A 15,146-nucleotide genomic window follows, 5' to 3' on the forward strand; every position below is an offset into this window, starting at 1 on the left:
TCGGGAGTGCAGCGCGTTTGCAATGGCATAGGTAACGATCGTCAACCATAGGACCTGTGATCTACTTAGTCCCTACACAATAGCACGCAATTGTGTAAGTCTATTTGGTTTCAAAGACGCAAGTATTTAATCCAGACAGTTTCTAATAAATGTGATCTGCTGAAATCAGGTTACATAGCAACCTCTGCGAAGTCTGCTTGTCATGAACTAAACGCAAGACCGCATAGACACAAATCTCTGTCTTCGACCATATGATCTGGGCGTGCAAAGACCATAAGCTACCCTCATAACTCTTTCCTGACCCCTCTAAAAAAGCTCGGGATAAACTCAGGTCCAGTGACGACCCGGACGTTCAGTCTGAAGCCGTCAAAATGAGCCGGCGTCGCCAAAGGTCTCCATGGCCTGCGGCGCCCTAGCTAACTTGACTCATTCCTCTACCCTAATTATGAATAAAGTTTTATCGACGTCAGCCAGTAGCCTCGATTCAAAATCCTTTTCGTGGTGGTTGATGTGATTGATATGTCTGGCTTGAGTGGCTACCATTTTATTTTACATCTTCTTGGTTTACCGTCATACAGGAGAAAGCGTATGCTAAAAGCGTTGGAACTAAATGTGATTATAAATCAAGATGGATTCAAACGCATGATACTGTATGGGATCCACTTTAACTTATCGTCGCAAATCAAAGAGATCTAGATCTCACAGTTGTCAACACACGGTGTGACTGAGAGCTTTCACGGCTCAAAAAGCGGCAGTGTCTTCGAGGCAACCATCTATGTTGGTAAAGTTCCGACTAAAAAGCAGTTGCAAGAAGTGCGTTTTTATCAGAGCCTAATTTTTCATGCAGCAAAAAAACTTTCGAGTTATATGACATCCTCAATATCTTCTCGGCGTGTTTAATAACCCATGAGACAAGAAGTAATGAGCAAAACTTGTCGATGTACACACGACAATGCAGAAAGAATAAAGGAAGCCTTCGCCGTTTTTTTTATAACCAATAAAAACGTGTTTTTACCTCGCGAAAAAACTGTATGAGTCACAATACCCTCATACAGATTTCTCATACTAAATTCATACGAATCTTATACAATCTCATATACTTCTCATACACTGAATGATATTTGTATGAGGTTATAAGCGATTTATACGAGCTAAGTATGAGTTTAGTATGAGAAATCTCTATGATGTTATTGTGACTCATAGGGTTTTATCGCTAGGGTTACCTTTAACTGAGACCCGCAGCATTGTTCCAGATCTACAACTTACGTTGCAACAAAAAAATAAAACTCTATCACATCGCCGATTCAGTGTCGAATCATTGTTTTCTCGCCAAGGACACCTCGGACTTGACGCGTTCGCCTGGTAGCTACTGAAAATGTTTTAAAGTCGCGTGGCTGAGGCGTCTAGCCAATGAGAATGTGCCACTTCTGACCACGTGACACATGTCTGCTACTTGCGGCCTTCCATTGACCCATTTCTAGGTTAAAAGACGCAGAGAAATGTGGATAAAGGATGCAGCACAGCCTTATTCAAAGCAATTTTTATTACCTATCGCTATCACACCGGAACAAAACGAAGAGCACGATAGTTTTTCTTTTATATATATATAAATCCGCTCGTTCTGAAAACAAAATATGAACCAGAATTACGCCAATATACGGTATAGCCTATTCGGGAGAAATATTTTCTGCCCTTATCCTCATTCTATGATATCTTATTTTTCCTGGGAGGGAGCTACTTGAAGGTCGCAAACCATAGGCATGTGTCATGTGACCCCAAGTGTCAAGTGCACTAGTGACATCCTTAATTTTTGGAAAAAAATATTAACAAAAAAAATATATATATATATATATAGTGTGGCATCAAATGCGGCATAACTAGGTGCTAAATAAAATTTTAAAATATAATTCGAATTGCACACCAAATGTGTTTTTAAATGCCTAGTTGTTATAAAATATGAAATATATTATGAGCTTTATAAATTTTAACATACTGACAAACTGATTTACGTTTTAACTGCGCCAAGCCAATTTCAGTTGAGATAAGTAGAAAAGATAGACATGCGGGGAGCAAGGCCCATAGTTTTGAACAATTTTTGCAAACTATCTTATTTATTTATTATTTTATTTCATTTTATTTACAATACCCTCAGGGTGCGTAAAGGCAATGAAGAGAAAAGTGAGTTAACAACAAAACAAAATAAGCATAACCGAATCGTTTACAAGGGTAAGAATTTCAAATAATATCTAAAATACAACAACAAATACAAATATTATATACAATAAGAAGCAGGGAAAAAATCCTGTCAGCATATCAATATTAGCTAAAGCAATACGAAAATTTGAGTTGTCAATGATGGAAACAATATCTGCGGAAAGGTGGTTCCATTCAGTCGATGTTCGGGGTATGAATGACTGTAAGAAATCGTGTGTATTACATCTATCGAGGCCGATTTTATGATGATGGTCAATGCGATGGGATACGTGATATGAGGTCTGGGATATAGGATCATACTACACGCTGCAGCACTGTGCAGGGCCCTTAATCGATTACTTTCAGGCAATTCTTGTAAGCACAGTCAGAGCATTACGAAAGGTAACACGGCGTGGTTTGCCATTCCCGGGGTAATCGGCGCCTTTGAGCGCCGTTCCACGGGGCCGTCCTTAGCAGGTGGAGTTTCTCGAAGAGTGCAAGCACCTCCGGCTAGCTCGTCATCTGCTGTCTCAGCAGCTGATCGTGTGCTTCGGCGTAGTTAGAGAGGTTAAGGAGGACATTGGAGTGCCACGTGACCATTCCGACCACTTGGCGCGGCAAGATGGCCATTTGGTAACAGTGATCTCCTAATACATTCTGTGGGGCTAATTTGTGAAGGGTTAAAAAAACTACGATACGCAAAATGGACATCTCAGAAGGGAGAGAGACGAGATGCGCATCTCTAGACTCCATTCTTTCTGTGATGTCTGTGTTGAGCATCGTCTTTTCATTTTTAAACTATGATCTCTTGCATTTCGAGCTTGCTTGATTAGAAATCAATTATACCAAAAGTAGTTGTGCGCAATGAAATCTTGGAACCTTGATGAAATGCAGCAATATCTAATCTTTGCGGCTTCGACGAAGTGCGCCAGTGCTCACACATTTTCACATCCCTAGGACATGGCGTTATCATGCAAGCGTGAAAAATGCAGAAGCCGCGGACTCCCCTGCAAAGGGTGCTTTGCCACATAAATATTATTTGTGTGGCGAAGCAAAAGACCCTTTTTGGTGTTGTTGCCGGTGTTAGCATGCGTGTTTTACCGAATCGCCGGGGTGGTCATGGAAGGTCATATATCTGCTCTCGTGTGTATTTAGTCGTTTTCCGACATTCTAGGCATGCTCGTTGAGATTTTACTTGCACCTGCAACAACAGCTGTAAGAAAAATAATTATTTTAAAGTTACGACCATTGGCGGCGATTGAAGTTGACGACAGCAACTGAAATGAAATGCCTTTCAAGCACGGCGTTCCTCTCTTAGCCCCTGAGACTTAATCATAATCACCTGCTGTGGTTACGGTAATGGTAAGAAAAACTTGTCCACACAATATTTCGATGTTTTCGATGATAACTCATAAAACTTTTCGCGACCCGGCAGAGAATGTCACACAGCTCAAATAAACTACCAACACTGTACCATTAGCTGAATTTATTGGTAATGCCATTCCCGTTTTCAAGATTTCGAAAGTACAGCCACTCTACTTGCAGGCGTATTGAACGCGTCTATCGAAGCCAGCTTTGTCACGGCCGACCGCTTCAAAACGTGCGTTGCAGCACTCATGTAGCATGTTTATTTGTCCGAGGCTAACTCCTTTTGATAGGGTCAACGTCTGGGAATAGAAATGGGGTGGGGCGTGTGAGAAAAAAGGCGTGAGTTAAATTATAGTTAAAGTAAGAATCGTATATGAACTTGGGCGGGCATATAGGAGAGGGAGAAGGCTATTTATATATTGATAGAAGGCAAAAGAAGATAAGGATACCAAGATAAGGCAAAGTATGGTAGCTCCTGCTTACACAGAAGGGAGCCAACTGGAGGAAAATGGGACGTGGCAGTGATGGCGATTTTAAACTTCAGGGCCGAGCTATGCTTGAGTACGCAGGCACCAGACAAACCATTATTTGCAGACACATAGGAATGCCTAAAGCAATGCGCGTCGCAATCTTCGGCGACCAATATCTTCTTCTTACATATATTTATGTAAGTGCCATCGGAACACTGCCGCTACAAGCTACGAGCATGCTATAATGCTACAAGCATCAATTTCCCTCACGTAACGCTGGAGAAGAGTAAGGACAAAAAAGAGTGACCCTGCACTGTTATGTAGTCCCAGATGCATAACGATACAGGACTCTGGCAAATAACAGAAATAAGTGCATTATAACAAGAAACACTGCGGTTTACTTTAGTACAAAAATGAAGCAACGTTCGCTAAAAATTAACCTCCAATACGTGCTCAGTTTAATGCGACTGATACTCCTTTTAGAGATAAAAACGAGAGAAAGTTAAGGTAGACGCAGCAAACAAAATGTCCAATTCGGTCACAATTTTAGTTACTTTATTGTTGTGCGTTGTCAGTGCATGTAAAAGAACCCCAGCAGGTCAAAATTTCTGGAGCCCTCGACTACGGTGTCTCTCATAGCTTGAGTCATTTTGGGACGTTAAGCCCCATAAATTAAACTGAACTACTCACTAATTTCTTTATTTTTTTTCGTAACTATCGCGTTTTCGACAGCTTGTGACGAAATAGTATAGCAAAATGTGTTCTACTAATTTTAAAAAATGAAGATATTTTATGTCTGACCAGCGTAAATTGCGAATTGTTGGTCTAGGTGCATCGCGAATTCCACAAGTGTCCGGTGACGGAGTACTGCCGTTGTGGTATCACCAAGAAGAGGAGAGATCGGATCATCAGAGCTTCCGTCGCATGTAAGGCCGCATTCGTCTGACCAAAAGAAGAAAGCATGCGCAGCAATAAACGACGTAAACGCGGGAATGATGTTTGCAGGCAATTTTTTCTCGCCTGTTACTTTTCGTGCGGTTGGTGTAACTCGTCCCTAAGGTATATCGTAACCGATAACAGCTAAATGTTTGTTTGTTCGGATTGATTCTTAAGACAATAAATATTCTTTAAGGGTGGTAAATTTGGCTTTAAATTGACATCTGTAACTACAGTTGTCATGTACAATTGTATGGTATAATACAACCTATATTTTGAAATTTGAAAGTTACTAGATGCTTTAAAAGAAGTAATATCTTTATCACACACTAAAGATGTGTGGAACATTCTTGCCCCTTCCTCCAACTTCCTCCTTAATCACTAAACCTCACCAGAGATGACTTTTCGAAGACAGTAATAGTAGCTACTCAACAGCTGTGCCAGCCAGCTGAAAATAAACTGAATTTTGCAATCTGCATAAAATTTAATTTTCATCAAGTTGGGCTATTATGCATAAATTATGAGATATTTGCATTTTGTACAATTATACGCGACACTGTATACAGCTCATTCGGTAGAAAAAGCGTCACCGTCACCGTACCTATAATTTCGAGAAAAGCGTGTCGAAAAAAATATGCGCGTCATTTCGCATAAAAACTGTGACGCAACAGTTCTTTCTTCAGCGTTCAGGGTGGTGTCATACCATTTCGATTCTTATTTTATTTCAGCCAAATTGGTGGCTATAGTTTGTGATAGGGATTCGACCTATGACATATGTACACTTCCAAATGTATGCCGTTCATTGTATGTGTAGATGTCCACGGAAAAATGAGACAAATACTGTGCGCTTTCCTTTACCCCATAGACCAAACCAACAAAAGACATTTCACTCCTTGCCATACTCTGTGTCTGTCTCTCAATGCCGAAAATTCGCTGAAAGAAAAGGTGGTGTTAAAGGATAAATCGCGTCTACTTTCAAGTCGAAGCTTAAGCTTCCTCCATTATTTGTATTGCATGGGTAATAACATAAATTCAAAATTAGCTCAGAAATTCCAGCTGTGCGAAGACTCCCACGCAGTTAACTTATACTGGGTCATGCTTTCTTGCCTGGATATTGATACTTCAACTTCAAAAGACATTTCACTCCTTGCCATACTCTGTGCCTGTCTCTCAAGGCCGAAAATTCGAGGAAAGAAAAGGTGGTGTTAAAGGATAAATCGCGTCTACTCGAAGCTTAAGCGTCCTCCATTATTTGTTATTGCATGAGTAATTACATAAATTCAAAATAAGCTCAGAAATCACAGCTGTGCGAAGACTCTGACGCAGTTAACTTATTCAGGGTCATGCTTTCTTGCTTGCTTATTGATACTTCAACTTCTTAATATTGCTTCGCAGCAAATATTTCGACCACCGAACGTCATTGCTTTGTTTGATTGAAAATGCGGGTTCTATTCGGGACTGATGCATTTCGAGAAGCCATCGGAGAGGAGCAGGTTTGAAACGAAGGAGCAGTTATATTACACATCAACTACTCGCACGACTGGCAAGAAAAGATGAATGAGCTTTTTAATTTATGGGCGAAGTACGAACACTTTTCGACTCCTAACATTCATGGCGGCTTTCTATCTTACAAAAAATTGCCACATGTTTACTTCGTGCGACATACAACTCTACTCACGTGCGAAGTTCTGTAGTTGCGTAAAGGCCGTAGCGCTCGCTCGAGAATCCAAACACGACTTTGTTGCCCTCCCAGCTGTCTTCCTCCACTCGGCATTGTAGTTATCGGAGCCAAGTTCCACCATCTAAGCTGGATGCTCTAGATTTGTGCGCTGCCTTTACGCTCAGGGGCGTTATATATCGCGAAGAATTCATGGCGCGCGTTTTTCACCACTCGAAGTTGAGAGGCGGGTCCACCAGATCAGGGGTAAAACAAAGTTAACGAGACGGACAGACGAGCACCGAATTGCACCCCCCCCCCCCTCCTCGTTTTTCGAGCGCGAACCTTTATTGTATACACCGCTCTAACCCTGTTTTCACCCCTCACCCTAACTTGATCGACGAGCTTCATCGACTTGTACATTATGGCCCTAGCAACCGAGTCGACCTAGCAACGGAGACCGTGCGGAGTCACCGCTCTGGGCTTTGCATGGGTGCTAACAACGTCCTGCATAAAAAGAAAAAGAATTTGGCTTCTATTTGCAGTTTGTGGAATAAAAAGGACATTTTTTTAGGCATCATTGGAATTGTTTCTATTCGTCTCGATATCCCTAATCCACTCTTACATCCTTGCGGCTGTTTCAGTCGAACAAATGTAGCTGGTTGCGGCCATGTTGCTAGAGGCAACAATCTTGTGTCGCTGGCCAACGCGAGCTCATCACACGTATTCGAAAGGTTCCGGTGCCCGTCTACATTTGTGAAGACTATGGTTTAGTCGTCTCGTTGTCAAAATATTTGTCGTTATTGTTGTTATTGGAGGGAAAGATTTCATGATGCGTGCACCCTGTACTGTGATAAGTAGGCGACCTGCGGTTTGTCAACGTGCCGATTGTGTCAATGCTCGACTTGTAAATGTTTCCACGCGGCATCAAATGCAGCTCGTGTAGCATACTAGTACAGCCGTAAACAGATCGTGAAAATAGGCGAACACCAAAATATGCAAATTACGATAGGCTTTAAGACACTAATTGCTTTGCACGTATTCTTCGATTACAGCATGCAAGCTTAATTGCACTGCAAACTAGCAACGTTTGTTATCTGCGCTAGCAAAGTCATAATCTTACTATTAAGCAATAGTTTGCATAAAAGTGACGTCAACTGGTTGAGAACCTATTGCTTAATTTAACTCCGCATTATATTACTCAGGCATTGTGGACTTTACAATAGTTATCATGGAACCCGAACGATACGATGTTTATGGAACTCAATACATTATTCTAATTATTTATGGCGTTGCGGACACTGCACATTATAAAAACGCGCAGATTTCCTGCGCATATCCTTTATTTGGCCATGCGCAGGCTTCACAAAGAAATAAAATAATATGGGCGCACTGTTTAAAAATATTTCAAAATATTTTCCATTCACAACATGGACAGATAAATACGGAACACCGTGTATAAGATAGCGTTTGGGCACCGAAACTCAAACAGCACATTATGTGCTATATGACGGATGTACAAATATCTGAAAAGAAGAAATCTGACTTAAACAGATCAAACTGCCAATCTAATTCAATTAGTACCAGTAAAAGGTGAATTTGGCCGCTCGATTAAGTCCATCTCTTTTTTTTTTTTTTTTTTTTTTTTTTTGACGTGAAGTTCATTACAATGCTTACATTTAGCAAAAAAAATCACAAAATAATAATGGGCATGTTCAGCACTTTACAGGCATAAAAAATCTTCATAAATATAGGATGCAGATATAACGGACTTGCTAAAAAATGCAAAAGTTCACGGTGCTTTGCAAGGCTGGCACATCACATGCACATATGGACCTCAACATCAGTAATAGTTTTTCAGCGATATATACACATTTATTGTGTTTGCAAGAAACGCAAGCAGTTCTTATAATTAATTCATCAAACTAATAGGAATGTTGCGTTTTATACACGCAGATCCAGCCAAAAAAGTGTCAAACAAACATATATACATCCAACAAAAGAAAGATGTAATAAGTTCGCTATTTCTTAAAATATTACTGCACGAATCTACTTTTGCTGCCTCACTCGTCGCATTGCCAATCAACTACTACCAAGAGCATGTGGACTGTCAATTCTTTGGCAGCTTCATGACAATGCCGACACTAAAAAAGAAAAAAAAAAATTAAAAAAGGGCAAAGCCGCAGGTGAGATGTCTTGGGCGAGGTTTTCGACTTCCATTTTAAAGTTCTCTCTGTAGACATATTGAATTCGATGTGTGTTTGCTTGCACACTTAACTTAGGCTGTGCTGCTTAACTTAGGAGTCGTAACCTCAAAACCTCAGTTTGAAAGCATGCAGTTGTAGCTACATATGTCGCTGGTTCGAATCTGTCGTGAGCTAACCTCCAACTTGACTAGCAGATGGATGCCAAATGGAATGAGAAATATATGACACCACCCGAAAAGCTTCATCACAATTCTGACACAAATGTAGAGAAAACTTCCGCCACATGGAAGAGCGCCAGTTCTGAGCTTATGTAGACGAATTTCATCTGCATAATTATCTACAGGGGCGGTGCGCTCGCTCTCAGGTGGGTCTGTGTCACGACTTTATGACGTCATAGCTCTTTCATCGTAGGACTGCTTGATGACGCATTTTTGAGGCCATTTCCGTACACGACGCTGCCGCCGGCTTTTCGCTAAATTGGGTTAATGCTTTAGAATTAAAAACGTGAAGAATAACCTACCAGAACTGTCCCTTTCTTGTTCCTACGCCAGTGCCTCAGAAGCAAGAGCGTCACAGCACAATTTTCAGCAGAAAAATATGGCAGCAACAAAATAAACATACATTCATTTTACATCTGAAATAAAAGCAGTTCTCTGATATATATACCTACGCTCCATACACATTACAGGCAAAAGGAAATGACGGAAAGCATGATGAGGTACTATAGGACCTATAGAATATATCACCGTGCTGCCACGTACCCATGATGCGTAGACAAATATTATATGAAACCTTTGCCACTTTGGCGGCGCCCGGAGAGTTCGATAAGCTACATACGCGTACATGCATATGATGCAAGTATGCATAGACACACGCACACAACACATAGACACAAACATGAGTATAGAGACGCAGTAACCCTTCTAACTCTCAGTCGACAGCCCGAGCGCGTTGTGAGAAAAAGGACAAGGAATGAACTATATATTATGCTGCCTGTAGGCAGTATAAATAGCTTCTCAATTAGCTTCGAATCAGGCTACAACAGGAACTGTGCATTTAATTCGCATATTTCTCTACATTCTCGCACCTTCTTTTACTTCCTTCCAAATATGCAGCTTTGCAGTACGTTTTACATCACATTGAACGGCACGTATCCCCACCTGTAAATATGTGTCCACGCCCATGCTGGCTGCTGAACATGAGTATTCCTTCATGAACCAAGGCATAAGAAAGGTCGTCACCGTGTACGACGCGCATGAGACGCGCAGCAATTATAACTCACATCCTGAACCTTATTTAGACTGCAGAAGTGCTTCATTTCGAAATATACAATGATGAAGGCGAGGTCCTGTTGAAAATCAACAATCGCCTCAATCGGTGATCTTATCAACATGCTTGCTTCCTTCTTTAAACCCGACAAATGTTTCCTAAGAATTTCCTCTTCAAATGCCATTGACACGGCGCCCACTATGGCGAGGCGCAATGCTAATAGCGCTGTAATGGTTGTAAAATTCCTTAATAAACTCAAAATAATACCACCTTATGAAGATTTCCGCCTGTCTCGTCCCCTGCGCCTTTCCATGGCACTCATTGCCCAAAGGCCTTCGCATGTTTTCGCGTGCTTTTGTTGAGTTCATTGCTCCTCTCTCGCTGCGTCAAACAGAGCGTACCGCGCAGACGAACACACATTTTGCTACGTTCTGCGCTGTTTCTAGCATTGCCTCTTGTTTGCGAAGCCATGTTGCTATGATTTCAAGTGCAGCACACGTGCAAGTGATGGGAAGGGGCTTATTTCATGGCATCATTCGCGAATCGAGGTGCGGCGCAGAGGATGGTTTGGCGGTATTCTGCAACTATTCTCCCGCATCAACTGGGGGCTCATTTGCATAAAAACGGTGCTCAAAGCTTGCGCACTGTTGACTCTTTTATGGCGTAGTAAGTTTGACCATGGTGCTTGACTGATTTGGCCGCGCATGATGAAAAAACACAACCGTCTGCGACAAGATTGAGTTGAAAAAAAAAATGCCAACGCAGAGTTCCCGAGGAAAAACAGCTGTGGCGCCATGTGGCGTCGCTGGAGGAAAGCGTCGCGGGTCTAAAGCGCCCAGGCAAGCGTGGGAAGTTTATGCAATTATGCTAGATGGCGCCAGCACTGCCCTTCAGTCTTCAATCTTCTTCAATCTCGTCATGGCTGGACGATTCTGGTTTTTCATCATGCGTGGCCAAACTAGACAAGCACCATGGTCAAACTCAGTACGCAACAAAACCGTCAACAACGCGCAAGATTTGAACGTTGTTTCTGTACAGATGAGCCCCCAGTTGAGGCGGGGGAATTTTTCAATACGGTTCCGATAAAGTTGCAGAACAATGTATATAATCTGTCTGGATGATTTCAACGCAGCATGTTGATGGTGGCTTTATGAGGTAGGCGAGCGATTTCTTTTTAACACGAAAGCCTTTATTGCCTCACCGTTGTCGTTAGCAAAAGTGTCACGCTTTTGCGGCGGCTCTGATTGGTCGCTTCAACACTAATCTTGTCGCCGAGCCACATACGATGCGCGAATTCGTTAGGTTTTTGTACTGCTAAGTGCCCCATGTTCGAGTTGCGTTTTTTACAATTATCACATCTGATTTATATGTTGTTTATACTTCAAAAGCCCGTGCTTTTATCGACTAAGCCATGCTTTCCAAGGAATTGTATTTGGCCTCGATTTAGGCTTACTGCATGTTTGAAATGTATCGCCGATCGGTGACTCCCCAACTGAAAAATTGGGGCTTGTTGGTCAATCGATGACTCTATTCCCAAGCATCTCACCCCAGATGAGCCGAACACCAAGCAGGGGGCAATCTTGAACCCGTGGAAAAACCGATGGGTAACAGGGAGCGCCAGGGATCGAACTTGGGGCCTTAATTCCGATTGCAAGGTTATCTATCACAAAGCCACCGCTTCGGTAAAAAAAAAAAAAAAAAGCCATCACCGACCTCCGCTCATGCTCTGTCAGCAAAATCGGTCCGAGCTCGTTTTTGGTTACTCGCTTTAGACAGGCCGATATAGTCGGTCCTATGTCGGCTCTATATAGGCCCGACGTCGCCTGGCTGACCTAGACGGAGAGCATGGTTACCGACGTGGGGCCGAGGTTGGCCTACGGTCGAAGGCTGGCACTGCAGTTGTCTGAATAGTTTCAAATGTCAGACCGTAATGTTGGCAACAAAACACGTTTATCGCGAAAAAAAATCAGCTCCAAGATTTTCTCCAAATCTGACGCAATGTCTGGCTGCGAACATAATTACCACAAGCGTTTCCATGATGACCAGGTCAATCAGTTTAATCCTATAAGAGAGAATACACCAAATAAACACCACGAAACAAGACAGTAAATTTTCTCCAAATCTGACGCAAATACTTTTACACGTTGCAAAGAGCAAGTGTACGTCTGGCTGCGAACATAATTACCACAAGCGTTTCCATGACGACCAGGTCAATTAGTTTAATCCTATAAGAAAGAATACACCAAACAAACACTACGAAGCAAGACAGGTATCCCCGCGCTGTGCACACGCACCTAAATAGCAACTTTGGGCCAGCTTTATATCCTGCACATGACGCGCTCATTTTAGAGCCACTGACCCTCGTAAGTAGAAAAGTTATTTGAGGCATTTTAAGCTTGGGACAGTAAAAATGGAAAACAAAAGAGGGCATGCATGCTCATGCTGTTTATAATTTTTATTTAAAATTCTAGCCCTGTCGCCTTGGTGCGAACATATTATGCAAATGCATTAGCTAAAATGTACATACTTGGCCACCCGCATGGGCAGCCAACCACGGCCCCACTTTGGGCCACGTTTGGCTGTTGTGCATTAGGTGCCGACCAATTCTCTACCATTCGCCGATATGTGGCTGCTTCAAAATATTTGGCCAGCCTCGCTGGCAGCCAGCAACAGCCTTGCTTTGGACCAATATGTTTGGCTGCCGAGCGTTGAGAGACGACTAATTCCCTACCATTTGCCGATAATTGGCTGAAAGTCTTTGGCTAACTATTAACCAGCGTAACTGGCAGCCAACCAAGGCATACCTTCGGGCCTGCATTGACTGCCTGAAAATGCCGGCTGCCGATCTCTGCTCAACCGTTGGTGGGCCGATGACCGATTTTAGTTGGGTCTGCCAGTGGCATGGATAAAGCCTAAAGTTAACTGAATGTTTTTGGCTCTGTTTCCGTATTTGTAAGCCAAATAATATACTAAGAGTGCTAGTTCTAACTTCCGCATGCCACACATGCAAGCGCTGATGGGATCTGCAGCAGGCGTCTTCCACGGACGCCTCGCAGCTCTACTGCTACCCCGTTTCGAGCAAAAAATGCCTGACATTGCGTAAGGTGCTCTGACGTGCCACAGGATATACATGCAGTGGAGCCTGAATAGAAGAGCACGTCACCGGTACCGTGGCCGAGTAGATCGCGCTTCCGCTGCTAGCTTAACTGTAGCTCACAACTCAGTGACACCTGTAAGATAACTGTACGTATGGACTGCACCTGGTTGGCTCGCTTGCGCAGTCTATAGTTAAAGGGATATTTTGCGCAATTCGGCTAGCGCCTGATAGACGAAGGCGGAGAGACAGACAGACAGACAGACAGACAGACAGACAGACAGACAGACAGATAGACAGACAGACAGACAGACAGACAGACAGACAGACAGACAGACAGACAGACAGACAGACAGACAGACAGACAGACAGACAGACAGATCCCGTCAAAAGGTTGGCGAGGATCCCAGGCGCAGCTCTGTCCCAGCCTTGCTCTCCTCCTCAGCCGTCGACCTGGATCTCTTGGATCTGAGCAGCGGCCAGGGCGAGACGGATGACTTCACTTTGCCCTTTAGAAGTAGAGAAGTAGTGCCTCCCAGAACTCATCTGTTCTGTCAGGTTCTCCAAATCTAGGACACTTCCATATCATGTGGATCATGTCCGCTATGCGATCGCAATGTTTGCACCTGGGACTAAAAATGTCTAGGTGCCACTTGCTGTAAAGCTGGGGGTTCAGGAATACTCCAGTTTGTAGGTTACGCCACATTTCCTCATCTGTTTTAGTGAGTGGCTTACAGGCTCTTAGAAATATTCATCTGCCTAATTTGTAATGATTTAGGATATCTTGGTAGGTATTAAGGTCATCATCGAACTGTAGGGGCTCCACATCGCGCAAGGGGTACGGGGTTGCGCATAAGTTGTCACTGCAGGATCCCGGAATGTAGCTATCATCGGGCCAGTACGTGCACTTTCTCGTTCCCCTTCAACGCCTGGTGCGCCGGTGCCCAAATGAGCGCGACCTGCTCTGCCGGTGGTGGACCACTGGCCAACACTCTTGCTGCTATGGCCGAAATGCGGCCCGCGTCAAAGTTTCTAATTGCTGATTTGGAGTCTGTATAACTATAATTTTGACCTGTTGTTGGGTTAGAGCTAGCGCAATGGCCACCTCTTCCGCCTCCGTTGCGGTCGAGTGTCGGGTGCTGCAGCAAACTACCGAGCCGCCGTTTTCTCTAGTTGTTACTGAAACACGTACGCCTCATACCGTCCGCACATTGTGCGGCATCTGTACGACGTCCTGTCTGCCCTCAAAACGGGCTTGCAGCGCTGCTGCTCTGTCACTCCTCTGGCTCTCATGGTAGACGGGGTGCATGTTTTTGGGAAGCGGAGGTATTTTTAATTTGTTCCTAACCAGTCTAGGAACCTTGTCTGTACTTCTGGAGCATGCTTGCGGCTCATAGCCTAGTTTCTCCAAATGCTCCGACCAGTACGACTGCGCGACAGTCTCTGGTATTGTGAGGTCGTTGCAGCCTCAATGAGCTCTTCAAGGGTATACTGGAAACCCCGTCTCAAAATCTTGTTTGTCGATGTATTGGGTGGTAAACCTAGTGCCGATTTGATCCCTTTACGAATGGGAGCGTCAAGTTTCTCCTTTTCTGCCTTGTGAAGCCGTAAATATGGCGCCACATAGACTATCCTACTGATTATGAAAGACTAGACTAGCCTAAGGAGGTTAGCTTCTTTCATGCCCGCATGTTTGTTTGCGATCCGCTTCAGGAGTCTACAACTTTGACTGGTGCTAGCGTCTAGCCTCTGTAGTTTCCGAGTTCCATGCCGTTAGCCTTAATTCTTAATCCCAGAACTTTAATGCTTGCCACTGTTGATATAACGTTACAGTTGACCCTGAGTGTTATTTCCGGGTTATCCTGCTTTATACGCCCACGATGGGGCGATCGCATTGGCGAAGAAAACTATGCCAACGTCTTGCGCGGCGGATGTCTGAGGGTTAATAACCG

This window comes from Amblyomma maculatum, chromosome 10 (assembly GCF_055883805.1).
Source record: "Amblyomma maculatum isolate TAMU_Amacu chromosome 10, ASM5588380v1, whole genome shotgun sequence".
NCBI classification, from domain to species: domain Eukaryota; kingdom Metazoa; phylum Arthropoda; class Arachnida; order Ixodida; family Ixodidae; genus Amblyomma; species Amblyomma maculatum.